This window comes from Lynx canadensis, chromosome C1 (assembly GCF_007474595.2).
Source record: "Lynx canadensis isolate LIC74 chromosome C1, mLynCan4.pri.v2, whole genome shotgun sequence".
Taxonomy (NCBI): Eukaryota; Metazoa; Chordata; class Mammalia; order Carnivora; family Felidae; genus Lynx; species Lynx canadensis.
Genome location: NC_044310.1, coordinates 182,079,228 through 182,098,936, shown reverse-complemented (window position 1 = coordinate 182,098,936; position 19,709 = coordinate 182,079,228). Strand labels below are relative to the sequence as shown.

The following is a 19,709-nucleotide window of genomic DNA, read 5'->3' as shown; positions in this document are numbered from 1 at the left end:
TGATCATTGTTTTAACAGGTTAATTATTTTACCACATAAAGTGGTCATTGTTCTCCGTGCTCAGTGCTCTGAATAAATCAGGCCCTTCCTTGTGTTAGGACACTCCCCCCCCCCCCCCCCCCCGGGGTTCAGCAGCGCTAACCAATTTGCTCAGAGATTTTTTTATCCATCCAAGGACTTAAAAGTTTGGTAACGTTTGAACGAGTTTAAAGAAGAGAAAAAGAATCCTGCAATTCAAAGAAGATCCCTTGAAGCATAACCCCTGCTGGGCTCTAGGTCACAAAGTAGTGGATATATTACTCCCCAGGGCTTTGCAATATTAGCTATGGTGGACAGTGCCTCTTTTCTTCTACTGATTTGTTTACTTTATTTTTAACAACAGGATTCCGTTAAGGCAAACACACACACACACACACACACACACACTCACACACACACACAAATTAGGTAGGAATGCAAGGGCATTTCCAAGTTCAATTTCTTTCCATGGATTGCACTTTCTATTCCCTGGGGAATGTTGAGGAACGTTGGCCGTTGCTGACAGATCTTGCTGTTTGACATCCCTCCTCCTCAGGTTGAGCCACATAGGACTGAGCAGGAGGCTTTAAATGTACCAACCACGTGATAAACCTATTGATGGAATTATAGCTGAAGTCACTGAGCGCTTATTTGTCACCCATGTTGTTCCTTTTCTCATTTAATTCTCAAAACCTCTGGAAGAGGTCAATGTGATTGTTGTCTTTGTTTTGCTGGGGTTAAGTGAGTTGGCCAAGGTTACACAGCCATTGAAGGGCAGAGGCAGGAATTCAGGGCCGGCCACCCCATACCAGTGAATGTTGGCTTTCTACCCCTATTATTTTGGACTCAACTACAAAAGTACCTACATCTGTCAGCTCTTCCTATTATTTCCACGTGCTTCCCATGGACAGGAGTGCAAGTTTGCAAATCCCAGCTGTCCGCTGAAATAGTGCACAACCACCTCATGTATTATACAGAATGTCTACTAGGGCACCAGAATCCTATGTGTTTACAGTGTCTTCAACAAATATTGCACTCTGTATTATTTGGAATTAAATTGATAAAAACTAGTAAAATGTATGTTTTAATACGGTTACTCTCTCAGGTGAATAAGGTGAATGCCATTATCTGTTTGCTTTAATAGCATTTAGAAGTTTATACAAGTTTAAGGGGCCACCTGGGTGGCTCGGTCAGTTAAGTGTCTGACTTCAGCCCAGGTCATGATCTCGAAGTTTTTGAGTTTAAGTCCCGCATCCAGCTCTGTGCTGACAACTCAGAGTCTGGAACCTGCATTGGATTCTGTGTCTCCCGCTCTCTGCCCCTCCCCTGCTCGTGCTCTGTCTCTGTCTCTGTCTCAAAAATAAAAATAAACATTAAAAAAAATTAAGAAATTTATACAAGTTTAAGAAGCATTATATTACATCTTATCTATTTTTTCTCATTGAAACTATTACATTATATTTTAATTGTTATTAAAGTGGTAAATGCATTCACCATAGGAGATACTGAAAAATTAAAAAGAAATTAGAAGTCAACTCAGATCCATATATTTTATTATTTATTTTTAATGTTTATTTATTTTTGAGAGACAGAGATAGAGTGCGAGCAGGGGAGAGGCAGAGAGAGGCACAGAATCTGAAGCAGGCTCCAGGCTCTGAGCTGTCAGCATACAGCCCGAGGTGGGGCTTGAACTCACAAACGGTGAGATGGTGACCTGAGCCAAAGTCAGACGCTTACCCGACTGAGCCATCCAGGCACCCCAACTTAGATTCATATATTTAGGGATAACCACTGCTAGCACGATGATGTCTCTTTTAGTTAATATCTCATAAACATATTCTTGCTACAAAATATTATGACATAACATTATATTTAAGGATTATATACTGTATCATTGTATGAGTCTAGCATCTTTTATTTAACCAATCTCCTATTTTTGGACATTTACTTTTTTTAACTATTCATTATTGAAAACAATGCAGCAATTACCCTTGAAGGCAAATCTTTGTGTACATTCATAATTATTTCCTTAAGATAATTTCTTAAAAGTAGAACTTCAGGACCAAAGGATAGGCAAAGCATTAGGACTTTTTTCTTTCTGGAAAAATTTTAACAATACTTTAAGGCCCAACAGCGAAATGAGAGTTACTCTACCCCCTGCCAACATTGAGTGTTATCAATCAATGTCCAAGTAATTACCAATTCTATAGGAGAAAAATAATATTTTGCTCTATTTTTCATTGTTTAAAGTCACTATGAGGCCAGACATCTTTTCATAGTTTATCAGCCATTTGTATTTCTCTTTTCATTACATTTTGAGAAGCAAAATTTTAAACAATTTTTCATTCAGTCTAAGCAATACCAAATATCTTGATGATAGATTAACAAAAAAGTTTTAGATATTTTTTCCTGGAGTCCTTCTCCTTTATTTAGATGACAAGCCATAGAATTTTAAGGTTGAAGGGTACCTTAATGTTTGACACATACCTGTGTAGCTTTGGTAACTTGCTGGGTTTTTCTGCTCTGAATGGACATGCACATATGGGCACTAAATTAATGGAGAAATGTGAAATGAATGACTAATAAGACCTTTTTCTGACCTCACTGAGAACTAAAATGTTGAGTTGTCAGGTTATTTGTGGCTACAAAAATAATACTGGCAAATAGTCTGGGGCTATCAAATTCAGTTCCGTCTGTAATTGAATTAGAGACCCACATCCTTTTCTCCAAGGAGATTGGTGTACCAAACCCTGCCTTTGACAGTGTTTAGTATTACACAAGATTTCAGCCAATGAACAAAGTTTCTATTTATGGAAAATGTCAAGGGTGATAAGCATGAAAGAGTAGTAATATCATTATTTTCTATCTAACTTAATAATTGGATATGAACAGTGAGAAAATTTCTGCCAAACAAATACAAATGTTCTGTCCTAAGAAATTGAGTTAAAGTTTCAAAGGTTTGTGGAATCCTAAAAATCCAAAACCAATGCAAAACAAACACTTCAGATGGGGGCAATTGTAGGTAGAAAGTCCCATGGAAATGTGCACAGGTTTTATGTCAAAAAGAAAAGCATTCTTGAACAGCTAGTCCTCCCCTGCATGGGGCTGGTGTATTTTTGAGAATTTGCATATCGTCACTTCCAAAAGGAATATTTTGTGGTCTCTTCCAGTTGCTTCCATCCCTGCATGCTCACGTGCACATGCGCACACCTGTTCCAGGATTGTAGTTCCTGGACTCTGAATTCCTCAGCGTCACAGAGTTTGCATGTCCCATCTACAACCCTGAGTCTGGCATAGCCCAGTTGCTCACCAAATGTGCATGATGGAATGAAAAAACAAACCTGCCAAAGCATACCAGAATAAAGGGTTCAGGTAGGTGATTCTGTCATTACCATCTCCACTGTCAGATGAGAAGACAGGCTGGAGAAAGTTGAGACTTGTTCAAGATTGTACTGTTGGTGACAGAGCCAAGACCTGAACTCAGATCTCCTGTTCCTAGAATTAGGTTCTCTCAACAGAAGAAGAAAATGAACTTATGCATCTTTATTTTTTTTTAAACTTTTTTTTTCAACGTTTATTTATTTTTGGGACAGAGAGAGACAGAGCATGAACGGGGGAGGGGCAGAGAGAGAGGGAGACACAGAATCTGAAACAGGCTCCAGGCTCTGAGCCATCAGCCCAGAGCCCGACGCGGGGCTCGAACTCACGGACCGCGAGATCGTGACCTGGCTGAAGTCGGACGCTTAACCGACTGCGCCACCCAGGCGCCCCGAACTTATGCATCTTTAAACCTCTATATCCATATCATAAATGTGAATTTATTAGTATTGGCAAGGTTATTTTTCATTCTATATTTATTAATACCTGTCTCATTTCCCAAATAATTCAAAACATCCGATGGATATACAATGAGAGAGAAAAAGAGAAAGAGAGAGCGGGAAAGACTAAAGATCACATACTGGGAAAATATACTCTAGAAGTATAATAAGTAACACTTAGTACTGTATGCCAGATATTGTTCTAAGTGCTTTACATAAATTAACTCATTTAATCAAACAATGACTCTGTGAGGTGGGTACTTACTATTATCCCAACTTTACAATCATAGGAAATGAAGCACAGAGAATTCCAGTGACTTTCTCAGGTCACAGAGCTAATATGCAGCGAAGCCTGCATGTAAACCTAAGTAGTTGTGGGCCTGATACTTAATGCATGTTACTATTCTGCCCGCTAAATATATCCTTGGGATCTGTACTGCTCTAACTACCGTCTCCAGATCCAGGCCCTGAGAAGCTATGCCCCTGAATCTACCCTCACACTTGGTTCCTTTTTGCAGACTGATTATGCTTCCACTTTGGTAAGTAACTATGTATTAAGATCAGCATTTGATAAGACTTGTTAAGTTGTTCTCAGGAGGAGATTTGACCCATGTTAAGTCTAGACTCCAATTTTGAGTTCCCTTATTTACTAGTTGTGTGATCTTGGGCGAAGCACCTAGCTACTTTGTGCCTCAGTTTCCCTACTTGTCAGATTTGGACAATAATAATAACTATCACATGATCAGTGTGAGCATGAACTCACCATGGATAAAAAGCACTTAGCGCAGTACCTGGTGCTGCAATTGATGTCAGCTATTATTATTGTTATGAGAAAATACAGTACTTTTTGATCTTTCCACTTAGGCCCCAGAAGTTACATTCTTGGAGAAGAATTTGAATCCTCAGGACTAAGAAAATAAAATCAGGCCCAGGTAATATACCCACTAACTGTAGCTTAGTATTAATTGAATCCTAGCTTTTGGTTCAACTGCTTGGCCTAAATTGGTAACTTTAGCTCAACCAGACTCAGGTATAATAGGTCTTTTGAATTTTTATATCTACAGGCTTTCTATATTAGTTTCTTGTTTAAAAACTTTCAAGTACAATGCTAATCATAGAAAGTAGAAACTCTAGAAATGTATAAAGGGAAAAATGTCTGTCAGTCATAATCTCATTTTCTAACAATGGTAAGAATTAAATAAGACAGGGGCGCCTGGGTGGCTCAGTCGGTTGAGCGGCCGACTTCAGCTCAGGTCATGATCTCGAGGTCCGTGAGTTCGAGCCCCGCGTCGGGCTCTGTGCTGACAGCTCAGAGCCTGGAGCCTGTTTCAGATTCTGTGTCTCCCTCTCTCTGACCCTGCCCTGTTCATGCTCTGTCTCTCCCTGTCTCAAAAATAAATAAAAAACGTTAAAAAAAATTAAAAAAAAAAAGAATTAAATAAGACATAATTCCTGGTTGTAGCACAGTGTCATTGACTCATCTTTAATTAAAGATTGGCCATCTTTAATTTTGTTTATTCCTCATTATATAACATAGTGACTAGCAAAAGACCCATTGCCCTGCCCAGGAAGAAGACTGTTAGCAGTAACTGACCTCTATCTATTTGTTTTTTCCCTATTCCCCATGACCCTGTGCCCTCCTGCCAGAGAGGAATTTGTTGTCCCAATTAATTGTCCCAAATTTTGTGTTTATTACCGTTTCTTAATTTCATCAGGCACACACATATACACATGCAAAAACACATGCACATGTATATGAATGTGTGCCTAAATAGCATAATGTTTGGTTAGCTTGTTTTGATACATTATTTCTATCAAGACATATTATTAAGATTCACCCATGTTGGCTTATGTGGCTAAAGCTCATTCATGGAAAACATTTTTATAATATTTTATCATGGGCTGGATACCACAACTTATTTATCCTTTCTCTTGATACATGTGAATGGGCCTTTGGAGATATATTTCTTTTAAAAGGATATGCATTTTTTAATGTTAAGACCAAATGCCAAACGCAGTTTTGCTTCTGCCTTCTGCCTGTTTCTGCACTTACCGTTCTATTTAAAAATTTTCTCATTTCATTATAAATTTTAGAAATAATAACATCTCATTCAGTGGATATATCATAATTCACTCAACCATCTTGTTGTTATTAGACATTTAGATTGTATCTCATCTCAACTAGCACAATTACCATATAAACAAACATTATTGAATACAAATACGGTTTTTGAATTTTGTGTTATTTCCTGAAAACGACTTCCAGAAGCGGAAGCACTCGGTCAAATACCCAAACACTGTAGGGCTCTTGTATATACAGCCAAATCAGTTTGCAGAGCATTGGACTCATTAACACCCTACCCGCAATGATTCAGAGTGCTGTAGAAATGTCAACTGAGAGTCTGGATATTCATTCAAATCACTATGTTGTACACCTGAAACTAATATAACATTATATATCAGCCATACTTGATTATATATTATATATTATTATATATATAATATTATATATTATATATCAACTATACTTGATTATATATTATATATTATTATATATATAATATTACATATTATATATCAACTGTATCTACTATGTCAATATACTATTATTTGGAATCATTCAGATAAATTGGCAACATTTTTAATTTTTCTTTCTGGACATCTGTTCTGTTTGAGTAGAGCTAGAATTAAGCCAACATGCTGCCACATGCAAATTGTTTTGTTTTGGGAATTCTTGTGTTTTATGCTTTGCATTTGCCATAAATTAGCCTCCTTTTCCCTTTATGTATTTCAGGTTGTTGTGTTCTTGAAGTCATTCTTTGGTTTATTTGGCATAATGAAATCTATAACGTCTCGTCTTTAAATAACTAACTTCACTGAAACCCTTGTCAGCTTTAATAGGATTCAGGTGAGGGAATTTTTGTTTCCTTGGCATTGGAATTCCAACTCTTCTGTAGATTATTTAAAAAGCATCTCAGTCTCCATTGCAGTGCCAACCAATATAAACACAATGGTGCCAGCATTTGTGGGTGTCATTTTCTCTCCTGGAGGAAATCATAATGAATTCAATATGACGTTTATTATTGTCTCTGTCTGTATGCAAGAATTGATAAAAATCATTTGGTTTCATTACATCTAAACTCAATAACAATAAAGTGGATAAACAGTGGTTGGAAAAGCCCGGTGGCCAAAGCATAATAGAAGCTTTTTTGGCCCGGATGGGTTGTAGCACAATACTCCATACACATTTTAAAAGAAGATGTTAGTTCAGAGAAGGGTCAAAGTCATTCTACAAACATACAAAAGACATTAAAAATATTGGTCTCCAGCTAGGTAAAGCCAAAGGATCTTGACTCCAAATCAACCTCAAGTTTTTTGTCTCGTTCATGAGTGTTAGACCACAATTTATAGAGTTTATCTTTTTTCTATTGGTATCTTTCCCACAGACACACTTTTCATTTTTGTGCTATATTTTCATCCACCCTCAGTTTAGGTTTGAGTGCTGCTTGTATTTAATTTTACAGGAAAAAGAGTTTTTTGGAAATAAAGGTATAAAATCATCCTGCAGTTTATGTCATGTATCAGGCCATTTTTACTGAATTGTTTTTACTTCCTTTTAAAATATCGTGAGAGTTACCATTGCCTAACTTTTCCAAGGAGGAACATATGGACTATCAATGGCTTTCCTTTCTGTGCCTAAATTTCCCCATCTATAAAATGAGGATTAAAAATGGGGCACCTGGGTGGCTCAGTTGGTTAAGCCTCTGACTTCAGCTCAGGTCATGATCTCACGGTTCATGAGTTGGAGCCCCACATAGAGCTCTGCGCTGACGACTTGGAGCCTGGATCCTGCTTCAGATTCTGTGTCTCCCTCTCTCTCTCTCTCTGCCCCTCCCCTGCTTGTACTCTCTCTCTCTCAGAAATCATAAGTGAATAAACTTAAAAAAAAAAAAACACAGCACCACTTCAGGGGCATCTGGCTGGCTTAGTTGGTAGAGCATGAGGGTCTTAATCTTGGGATCACAAGTTCAAGCCCCATGGTGGACATAGAGCTTACTTTGAAAATAAAACAACACAAGGAAACAGTACTGCTTCATGTAGCTAAGGTTAAATGAGCTAGGCAAAATCCTTTGTATAATGATGGGCCCAGAGAAAATGTTATATAAGAATTAATATTTTTATTTTTATTCACTCTAATACAAATATTTATGCTAATGAAATCTCCGGTAGACTCTAAACACCTGTCCAACTACTGAGAATCAATTAAGAAAATAATACCGACTGGAGGCACAAAATAACCATTATTGACCCTTGGTTTAGTAAACATTAATTTGAGGGCTGTGCTAAGCAAAGAAAAATATTAAATAAATGAATGCACTTCCAGATCAGAAGATTTTGAGCAAAAACAGTGCAAGCTACAGACATGTGTGCATTTTGCTAAAAGGACAGCCTCCTCGTGCTCGCTTCGGCAGCACATATACTAAAAGGACAGCCTCCTCTATTTTGGAAGATTTTTCTGTCTGATGGAGTTGTCTGCTCATAAGGATCCTTGAGGAGGGAATGTCGGAGGTATGTGTATGCTCCACACACCATCTACCATCCCTCCTCTTCCTAATGCAACCTGGAAAGTGGGCTGCCAAGTCCTCAGGAGGGGCCAGCTCTTCCGTTGTCCCAGGAGGTGAATCTTGATTCCATTCCCCACCCTGGTGAGTGGTTTAGGAACAGGTGAATCATTCCATTCTTGCTAATGCCACGCTGTAACCAGGGCACAGGGGTGCAAGAGCGCCTGGCTCTGGGGGTCCCAAACAGATCAAGTTCGGCCACTCGCTGCTGACAGACACCAAAAGTATGATGTGGAGTGGTGGTGAAACAAGAGGGAATTTATTTCAGCGAGGCCAACACTGAGAAGACAGAGGACTAGCATATCAAAGACAGTCTCCAATGTGCTGAAAATGCTTCCAGGTTTACATACGGAAAACATGGGACAAAGGTCAGTGGGTACATGCAGGTGGATGGTAAAGGTTAGGCTGATCATTGTCTTGGGGCCAATCATGTGGGGTCTTGCCAATGTCAGAGCAGTCCTTAGTACTTGAGGGTTCCTGTCACAGCATGATTTGCCTGCAGGGTCTTTTGCCTGAGTTAAGAGATAAGCTGGAAAGAGGAACTTAATCAGTTAGAAAGTACAGGCTGAGGTCAAAATGGAGGTAGTTGAAGTCCTCTTTTAACACGAGACAAGGTCTACTAGGGGACTTCTGGGAGAATGTTCCTGGAACTTAAAAAGGGTTGCATGAAGGAAATGATTTCATCTTTCAACCTTTGGACATTAATGTGTAAGGGTGTAGGGATTAGAACCACAGCAACCCTTTGACCATGAGTGGATTAATCTGAAGAGATAAACCTTCATGCTGAGAATGGGGGAGCAGGAATTTGGAAAAGAACATGGATCCCTGATGATGTCATTGAGCTGCTGAATTAACCAACCTATAACACCTTCGCTCTGTTACTCTGTGTTTTTTGAATTATTTTTAAAATTTTTTAAAAGTTCATTTATTTTGAGAGAGAGAGAGTGAGTGGGGGAGAGGGAGAGAGAATCCCAAGCAGGTTCCACCCTCGGTGCAGAGCCCAACATGGGGTTTGACCTCATAATCATAAGATCACAACCTAAGCTGATATCAAGAGTCAATGCTTAGCAAACTGAATCACCCAGGCACCCCTCTATTACTCTGTTTTAATATGTGAGATCTTAGATCTCTTAACTGTTTAAGCCAGTTTCAGTTGAGGCTTCTGTTACTTGCAGCAAAAAACATCCAAAGTAACACAGAGGAACATACGTGTAAGACATGAGGTACATGTCTTACGTGGCTCGGCAGAAATACTAGTTTCTTATTGCTGGTATAACACATTTCCACAAACTTTGGCTTTCAACAACACAAATTTATTCTCTTACAGCTCTAGAGGTCAGACGTCCAAATTCAAGCTGTTGGCAGGGCTGAGTTCCTTCTGGAGGTTTAGGAGAGAAGTAGTTTCCTTGCCTTCTTTGGCTTCTAGGATGTCCTATATTCCTTGGCCATGGCCCCGTCTTCCCATCCCTGGAGTCTCTTGCTTCCAAGAGCACATCTCCCGCTACTGACTTGGCTGTCCTTCTGCCTTCTTATAGGGACACTAGACCTCACTGGATGGTCCAGAATAATCTCCCCATCCCCTCATGAGATAGAAATCTAAGACCCCTATCTTAATCACATCTACAAAGTTCATTGTGCCTTGTGAGGTAGCATAGTCACAGGTTCTGGGGATGACGACATTAACATCGTTGGGGAGAGGGTCATTATTCAGCCTACCACATCAGGTAAACTGAGCCAACCCGGGAGAGTGGCCATCACAGCCAGATCACCGTATGTACCTGTCGAGGGAACAGCATGATGAAGACATTGTTAAACTGCCATTATTGTCTCCTTTATTTTCCGAGTCTCAGCCAAAATCTTCCTCTTTGCAAGTGATTGTATCTTAATTCCTAATCAGTAGCCCTAATTTAGCCCAGGATGATCAATCCTTCTTGCTTCCTCTCCGTAATAATGACATTTGACATTTAAAGTGAGCCGTTATTCTATGTACTATTTTAAGAACTTTATCTGCACTAAAGAAATTAATCATCATAAACCTCTGTAATTGTTGCTACTTATATACCCATTTTATAGATGAGCAAATTCGACTTCATTTGTGTCAATTCACGCAGCTTACTATGAGTGCTTATTTTTTCGGCTTATGTAGGAGCCTGTGATGTGGTTTCTCTTCCAGAAATAGAAAATAAATTCAAGTTCTTACCACTGAGGACCAGTTAGGATGATTTTAGTTGCAATTTTCACCATATCCTTGGGGGTTAAACAATTAAGAGTTTATTCTCTCCCCAAAAAGAAGCTCAGAGTTAGGATTGCAGGGTGGGTTAATTCAGCTGCTCAGTCATGTCAAGTTTCCTTTTATTAGGGAGGAAAGCCTCTTTCCAAAGCCCCTAAGCAGTGTTTCTCTTTTGGTTTGATCCCTGCGCTAGTCACTGGCCAAGAGGAATGGCCCGTCATGACTCATGCTTGGGCCTCAGCCTAACTGCTGTGAGCACATTGCTGCCTGATCCCTGAATAAGACCAGGGGTCTATTAGCAAAGAGAGAAGAGAAGGAGCCAAGGGGGCACACACACCATAGAAAGTAGAATGGAAGCTAAAACCTACGAAACAACCCTATAACTGATCTCAAGGTATCTCCCACCACTTGGAACAAATAGGACCTGGGCCCATTCATTGCTTTGATCCAAAGCAGACTTTAGAGTTACTCTTCGGCTGGGACTAGTGTGGTAGTGCATATAAGTCAGGGGGCATGCTGTCACCCAATTGAACAGAGTGTCATTGGAAGCAGTGTTTGACTCCCTCCTTGTCAATGCAACTCAAAGGGTCCATGTAGTAAACAGTTCTAGTAACTTGGAAGACAGTATTATTTTCCTAAGGAAGGAAAATTTCTCATCATGGACCAAATATGCACTATTTCAGATAGGGACCTTTCATATTCACTGAATAATTTTTTTGAAGTTACTTTCTACAATTTCCCCCCACATAACCTATTTCACCAACAGTAAAGCACATGATACCTCATTTATCTTCCTGTAGCAGAGCAGAGCTGAGTCAAACCTTCACTGCCAAGCAGGCTCCGGGGGCCGAGCCAGAGTCTGTGCTCAGCAAGCTCAGGCCTCCCGTCCCCACAGTACCAGCTCCTGTCAGGATCCGACTCTGGACCTTTAGTTCATATGTCATAGTGAACAACCCATTCCTGTATCAATGTCCCTGTTGCTATTGAACCACGTTCATGTTCATTTCTTCAGAAAAGGAGGATTGTTCAGCCTGGAGTTTCCATCATATGGACGTGCGTAAGTGTCCCGTCTTACTGTCTGAACATCCCAACAAAGCTAAGAGCAGCCACTTCACCATTAACCAGCAATCAGATGAAGAGCTGACTTCGGAAGAGAACTTCTCTTGCTACTGTGGCCTGCCCCACACTCTGACACACTGAAGGACAGGTGGGCAGGAATCGGTTGGCCTGTTCAAAACAGTAAATGATGCAAGTGGCAGGACACATCTTGCTTTGCCTTTGACTTGCATCACGGTGTCTCTTTTCTCCACTGCCGTTTTTTTTTGTTTTTTTTTTTTTTTCCTGTGTGGATCAAAGTCTCAGGAGTAATTACCCCTCAGTAACTCAGTAGTGCCCTTTGTACAGGTGGGGTCCTCGTCATTTGAGCCAGAGGATGGTTAACGTGTACATATAACATTACACAGAGTCCAATACTTTTCTGATAACTCCTATAAATTGTATTTAAAATTTTTTTAATGTTTATGTATTTATTTTTTAATTTTTTTTAACGTTTATTTATTTTTGAGACAGAGAGAGACACAGCATGAACGGCGGAGGGGCAGAGAGAGAGGGAGACACAGAATCGGGAACAGGCTCCAGGCTCTGAGCCATCAGCCCAGAGCCCGACGCGGGGCTCGAACTCGCGGACCGCGAGATCGTGGCCTGAGCTGAAGTCGGACGCTTAACCGACTGAGCCACCCAGGCGCCCCTAATGTTTATTTATTTTTCAGAGAGAGAGGGACAGAGTGCGAGCAGGGGAGGGGCAGAGAGAGAGAGAGGGAGACACAGAATCTGAGATGTCAGCACAGAGTCTGAGGTGGGGCTCAAACTCACAAACTGCAAAATGATGACGTGAGCCGAAGTCAGATGCTTAACTGACTGAGCCACCCAGGCGCCCCTCCTAGTCAGTTGTCTTGTGGGTCAGCAAAGCCAAGGATGAGGTTAAATGGGAAGGGTTGGTTTGGGGCTTTTTGGCCTGTTCAGTTGCACGGATGCCCCCATAGGTCACCTCTCTAGCCTGTGGAACAGTGACAGTGCAATGTGTTGCACACCTTGGAGTTGCCTTCATTCTTTCCACCAGGACTTGGCCAAAACACTCAGGCACTAGAGCATCTGGGAACGGCCTTCTCTGTCCCGGTCATCTATGTAGAAAGCTAAGGCAGATACTGGAAACGGTCTATTTTCTCTCCATTTCTGACACCCCTCTTGCTTCTGTAAGTATTGCTTTGCAATTGTCCTCACTGCCTTGCAAATCACTCAGAGCCCTGCCGGCAGATCTGAGATAATATCTCTAATTGAAAGTGAGAGGTTGTCTGATTTGCCTAGTTTAGGATGAGTCACTTGTATGTTTGAGAAGTGAAGTCCCAGATTCTGTTATTGATACTGGAAACTGTACAGAAGGAATGAGTCTGGAGTTTAGAACACACATCATGAATCTCACACCAGTGATGCTCTGGCTGTTCAGAGGGATGGAACAAGAAACAAATCTCTAAGGTGGAGGTTTTTGTGAAAAATCTCAGATTTTATTAGAGAGGTCTTTTGAGTACATAACATATTGAACTTTAATATTATGGACTTGAAAGAAAATATTTCCTTTGGAGTAGGAAGCCTCTGTTATGTTTTGGAAGAATTTTCCAGTAAATCATCTAACAGCTGCTTTACTGTACAGGCCTTGAAATTTTATCCTTTCATTGGTTACATACGCTTTTGCCTTTGGAAACTTCACATGCTTCTCTTTACCAGTAATATTTTGTTCCCAAAATATCAGCTCCCAGGGAGGATTTCATAAAGGCTGACCCAACAAGAAATGTTTTTGAGCAAACCTTCTGGATATCTTTGGCTAGGTACCATGCTCTATGTAAGTACACTCTATGTAAGATTATTACTTAAAATCCAAAAAGCCAGCCTACAGAGATAATGGGTTTGTGGCAAAAGAACATTCTAACCATCTCTTAACACAAAGGCATCTTGTATCTGTGAGTGTGGCAACAGTGATTACACTGGGTGCTAGTAGGGGTGTAACGTGAGGGAGCCTGTGTGTGTGTTGCAGTGGGAAGGTGTGATGGCACAAAGCCCTAGCAGAAATATGACCAGTGGCAATTCTCCCCTTCAGGTAGCAGATGGAAGATGGCCTTGACTGAGAGGGAGACACTAAATAAATACCTCCAAAAGGGAATAGAAAGAGAATAGCTTGCTTGGTGCCACATTATTGAAATAAGCTTGCAATTCTCAAGTTTGTTGCACATGAGGGTCACCTGGAAGGTACATGCTCCAGAATAGAGTCATGATGTGTTGATTTCTAGAAAGGGTCTGCTGGTTAGTGACGATTGAAAAACAGAAAAAAAAAAAAATGAGGCTGGAAACTCACCAAGCATGACTTCAGTTTGTGGAGCAGAGTTATTGAAGTCCTTTAATGGAGGAAGATTCCCCACAGACAGTGTAAGAACAAAGTGGGGCTGGAGAGGGGAGAGCAACAAGCTTTGCTCTAACAGGCCCATCTGACACTGGTGGCGGTTCTTATGGGGTGGAAATAGAGGCGGGCACGTGGCTTCAAGTGTGGTTGGTCAGTGGAAGAGTTTTCAAGGAGATTTTTCAGTGGCAATTTGAAGAGAATAAAAACAGGAGAGGAACCAATTAAAACTTTGGCAGTACATGAAAAATTTGCAAATCATTGGTGAACCTGGGTTCAATTTTGGCTCATCTATTGACCTTGATCCAGAATAACCCCTCATTTTTGAAATTCTATGCATTGGCATATTAAGAGGTTAATAAATAAAATAGCTCTTTCTTACTTACATTCCCAGTGAGCCAGTCAGATCAATGGAGATAAAAAATATCAGTGTGGGGGGCCCTGGGTGGCTCAGTTGGATGAACATCTGACTTTGGCTCAGGTCATGATCTCATGGTTCATGAGTTCAAGCCCCACATCAGCCTCACTGCTGTCAGCACAGAGCCTGCTCCAGATCCTCTATCCCCCCTTCTCTCTGCCCCTTCCCCACTTGCACCGTCTCTCTCAAAAATAAATAAATCTTTGGGGCGCCTGGGTGGCGCAGTCGGTTAAGCGTCCGACTTCAGCTCAGGTCACGATCTCGAGGTCCGTGAGTTCGAGCCCCGCATCGGGCTCTGGGCTGATGGCTCGGAGCCTGGAGCCTGTTTCCGATTCTGTGTCTCCCTCTCTCTCTGCCCCTCCCCCGTTCATGCTCTGTCTCTCTCTGTCCCAAAATAAATAAACGTTGAAAAAAAAAAATTAAAAAAAAAATAAAAATAAATCTTTAAAAAACATATATCAGCATGATTACTGACAGCAATTACATTGGAGGGTACGAGTAAGTGGTTAAATAGGCTTGCTAAGACTCTGCGCCTTTCTTCTTGGCCTTGATTCAGCCCAGCTGAGGGAAACTTGCATTTGCAAAGTGCACTCTTACCCATGATCCTTGTGTCACATTAGTTCAGGCATGGAGGGAAGAAAAGAGCAAATTCCTAGTAGTTACTCATTTAAACATTGTTTAATAGAGAAGCTCTCCTCAAGTGAAACCGATGGATTTAATCCACTGGTGAAACAATAGGATAAGAGTTACCCATCTAAGTGGTGCTCTTCTGTTTTAAAAAATCTGTACTTTTTAACACGATGGCACAAGTAGAAAATTATATGATTCATACATGACGGTAGGAAAAAGTGTATGAGTCTGTTTGAAGTTGGAGAAGCAATGAGCTTAAGGGCTCTGGGCTTCACAAGACTTTACAACCTTGGTTCACCTGTAACCCATTTGTGGCACACAGTTGTGCACTGGTGTGGGATCCAGGCAGACAGGCCTAAAGGATCTGCCACCTATTTCGTTACTGTATTTTCTGAGGAAATCATAAGATTTTTCTCCCTTTAATTTGTTAATCTGTATGGTCTCTTTCCAATAACGATTTCCTCTCTGATACCAACTAGGTGTCCTACAATTCAATTCAATCCTGCCACTAACTACCCTGAATTAGCACAGACCCCATAGGTTAAGGGCTCAGTGCCACAAGACTGTCCTCTCACTTCAGGTCCTGGTCACAAATTGCTGGGGTCCCCATAACGCTGGCCAACTGGCTATAAATATAAGACTTCCCATGACCACCCCCCTCCCAGGTTTGATCATTTGATAGAATGATTCATAGAACTCAGGAAAGCTCTATAATTATGATCACCGTTTTATGATAAAGGACACGACTCAGGAATAGCCAAATGGAAGAAATGCATGCGACAAGGTAATAGGAGGCGGAGCAGGGCAGGCACAGAACTTACATGTGCTCTCCTGGCACACCACCATCCCAGCACACTGATATTGTCACCCACCTGGTTGCTGCCCAGGCTTCGCTGTTTAAGAATGTTTTATCCAGGTTTCAGTAGGTAGGCATGATTGATTCACTCATTGAACATTGTGATTGAACCATCTCCAATCCCCCTGCCTTCCCCTCCTCAAATGTCAAGGGCTGGGACTGAAACTTCCAAACCTCTAATCCTACGCTTGGTCTTTCTGGTGATCAGCTTTTATCCTGAAGGTTTGGTAGAAAGGGGTTCATTATGAATAACAACATACACTCCTTTCCCTCAGGAAACGCCAAGGATTTTAAGAGCTTTGTGCCAAGAACATGAGACAAAGACCAAATATATCTTTTATTATACCACAACGAGGTAAATATATATTAATAGATTTTTCTGATGTTAAACAATTCTTACATTCTTGTATTTTGTATACTCAATTCACTTTGGCCTGCTAGTATTTCATTTAGGGTTTTCCCATTGTGAGAATGGCCTATAATTCTCCTTGTTCATATTGTCATTGTCTCATTTTATTAGCAAGTTTCATTTAGGTTTATTAATTAGTTGGGGATAATTTCCTCTTTTTTTAGTGTTAGGAAAAGTTTGTTTAAAATTAGAACATGTTCCTTGAATGTTTCATTCACATATGGAAATTTCTGAGCTGATTTTACATTTTGAGAAATCTTTTAATTACTGATCCAGTTATGATAATGATTATATGATCATTCCAATTTTTTATTTCTTCTTAGTCTTTAGTTTTGGTAAGTTGCATTTTACTAGAAATTTGTCCACATCATTTAGGTTTTAAACATGTGGACGTAACATTATTCATAATGTTTTATCTTTTTTCTTTTTTTTTAAAGTCTTTTCTTAAGTTTATTTATTTATTGAGAGAGAGAGAGCGTGTGCACACCAGTGGGGGAGGGGCAGAGAGAGAGGGAGAGAAAGAGAGAATCCCAAGCAGTTTCTGCAAGTCAGTTCAGAACCCAGTGTGGGGCTCAAACTCATAACTGTGAGATCATGACCTGAACCAAAGTCAGATGCTTAACTGACTGAGCCACCCAGGCACCCCTTCATAATGTCTTTTCTTATATTTTCTTTTCTTTTAAGTGTTTATTTATTTATTTTGAAAGAGAAAGACAGAGTGAGCAAACCTGAGTGGGAGAGGGGCAGAGACAGAAGGAGAGAGAGAGAATTCCAAGCAGGCTCTACACTCAGCACGGAGCCTATGAGATCATGATCTGAACTGAAATCAAGAGTCAGATGCTTAACCAACTGAGCCACCCAGGCACACCAGTTTTTTCTTCTATTTTAATATTTGCTGCAATTATGCTCCTCTTTTCAATCTTAATGTGTTCTATTTTTGCTCAAAGTACCAAAGCAGAAGTTATAGCTTATGATTGAACGTAACTCTTGTTGTGAGGCCTGTGAGCCTTTAGATACTTAAGGATGGCAATAATTTCTGTCATTTACTCCACAGATGGGTGTGAAACTTGTTTTGAATGCCTTTTTTTTAATGGAGGTAGAGGGACATTCCAGAGGTTTTCATTGGGCTTCCCAGTATGATCGCTCTAAGATGGCCCACAGACCAACGGCCCAGTGTGAGAGTTGTGCCACCAAACATGCCAATTCCAATTATACAGCTAGAGGGAAAAATCAGCCAATGTCAAAAGAACAAGAAATAAGCGTGACGATGAAATTAGTTGACAAGACTTTAGAACCATTGTTATAAGTATATTCAAGGATTAAAAGAAAAACATGAACACTTTGAGAGAACAGAGAATCTCAACGGAAAAATGGAGTCTTTAAACAAAGAGAATCAAATAGAAACTCTAGATCCAAAAGAATCAACATACAAAACGAAATAATCACAAGATAGGTTTAACACTGCAGAAACAAACAAAAAACAACTTGAAGACAGGACACAGGATCCATAAAAACTGAAGCACAGAGAGAAAGGGCTGAAAAAAGAGTGGACAGAGCCTCAGAAAGCTGTAGACAGATAAACAATCAGTATATATATAATTCAATTATCAGAGGGAAAGGTATTGATTGGAACATAGAGTTATTTCAAACAATAGTGGTCAAATATTTTCCAAATTGTATGAAAAATGTAACCCAATGAAACTGGGGGAATGTGAAGAAAGATAAATACAAAAATCATATCAAAACATACGTTTTCATCAAATGGCCAAAAATCTATAAAAAAGAGAAAATATTAAAAGCAGCTAGAGGAAAGGGACATTACATGCAGGTGAAAATGCTGGCTTCTCACTAACAATGCAAGCCAGTAGCAGAGGACATTTTTGGCCCATCACTGGGACTACTTCAAGCCATGTGCACTAATTCAGAAATTCTGCATGTTGTTCTAATACAGAGAGGCTCTGTACGGTGCTACTTCTACTCAGCCCCTCATCTCCAAGTTTCTGTATTAAACAAAACCAAATAGTAATCCAGGATCATACATTATAAGAATTATGCATCAGGTAGAAGATGATCTTGGATTTGTTTGAATTCATCATCAATGTGCTGTATGAGAGTATGCATGCCACTTAATGATATCTAAAACAACTCTTATCTAATAAGCTGATGTGTTTTTAGCAAAGAAATGTTAGTACAAAAAAAATGGTTCTGTTAAATGGAAAATCAGTAGTATAAACAACTCACTTCAAAAAAAATTGTAATATTTATTTATGTATTTTTGAGAGAGAGAGAGAGAGAGAGAGAGAGAGAGAGCACATGTGTCGGGGAGGAGCAGAAAGAGAGGAAAGAGAATCCCAGGCAGGTTCCTCACTGTCAGCACAGAGCTGGATGTGGGGTTTCAATTCACAAAACCGTGAGATCATTGCCTGAGCCGAGATCAAGAGTCTAGGCTTAACCAACAGAGTCACCCAGGTGCCCCTACAATAACTCACTTTCAAGCATCCTGAGAGAGGGATATCAAGCATGCAGATAAGAATACCAAGAAGAAAACAATAATGCAAGTTTAGAAAGTAGTGCAGGAAATGAGTTTATCAGGCTGCAGAAGTTAAAGCTCAGGAAAATCTTAGAAATATTGCTTCAAGATGAAGAGGTTTATATCACATGATTATTAAATATTTTATTGTAAGAGATTATTTAATGACAGGAAAAATGCTTGTGATATATGATTAAATACTAAAAGAGAATAGTCACATAATAATAATGGGTAAAGTATCTTCCAGTGATAAATGGCTAGACACATAGATAGATGGATGGATAGATAGACAGAATGATAGAAGAAGGGATACCAAAATATTGGCAATGATAGAGTAGTAGGCGTAAAGATGTTTTAAATTTTCTTCCTTGTGCTTTTTTACATGGCATTATACATTTTCTACAATAAATATGTCATTTAAAAAAATAATAGATTTGATTTTTTGGAGTAGTTTTAAGTTTACAGACAAATTGAGTGGGAAGTAGGAAGTTCCTGTATTCCTTCTGATCTCCCCATCCGATTTCCCCTATTATTAGTATTAGTATTAGTATAGCACATTTGTTACAGTGCTGAGCAAATATTGATATGGTATAACTAAAGTTCATAGTTTCACTCTTTTCACAAATGTATTATGATCTACACCACCAGTACAGTATAGTTTGTTATTTTTGCAATTAAAGATAAAATTTTAAAAACAAAAATAGTGATTGCTATATAAACTACAGTGATA

General features: G+C 39.8%; 1 long non-coding RNA gene across 1 annotated transcript; it reads left to right on the top strand.

The window, feature by feature from the left end:
- Positions 1–2,270: 2,270 nt before the first annotated feature.
- On the top strand, positions 2,271–8,290 carry LOC115522318. Its single transcript, XR_003971341.2, has 4 exons — positions 2,271–3,390; positions 4,701–4,768; positions 6,631–6,744; positions 8,221–8,290. It is a non-coding gene; the product is annotated as an uncharacterized LOC115522318 (long non-coding RNA).
- Positions 8,291–19,709: the final 11,419 nt, after the last annotated feature.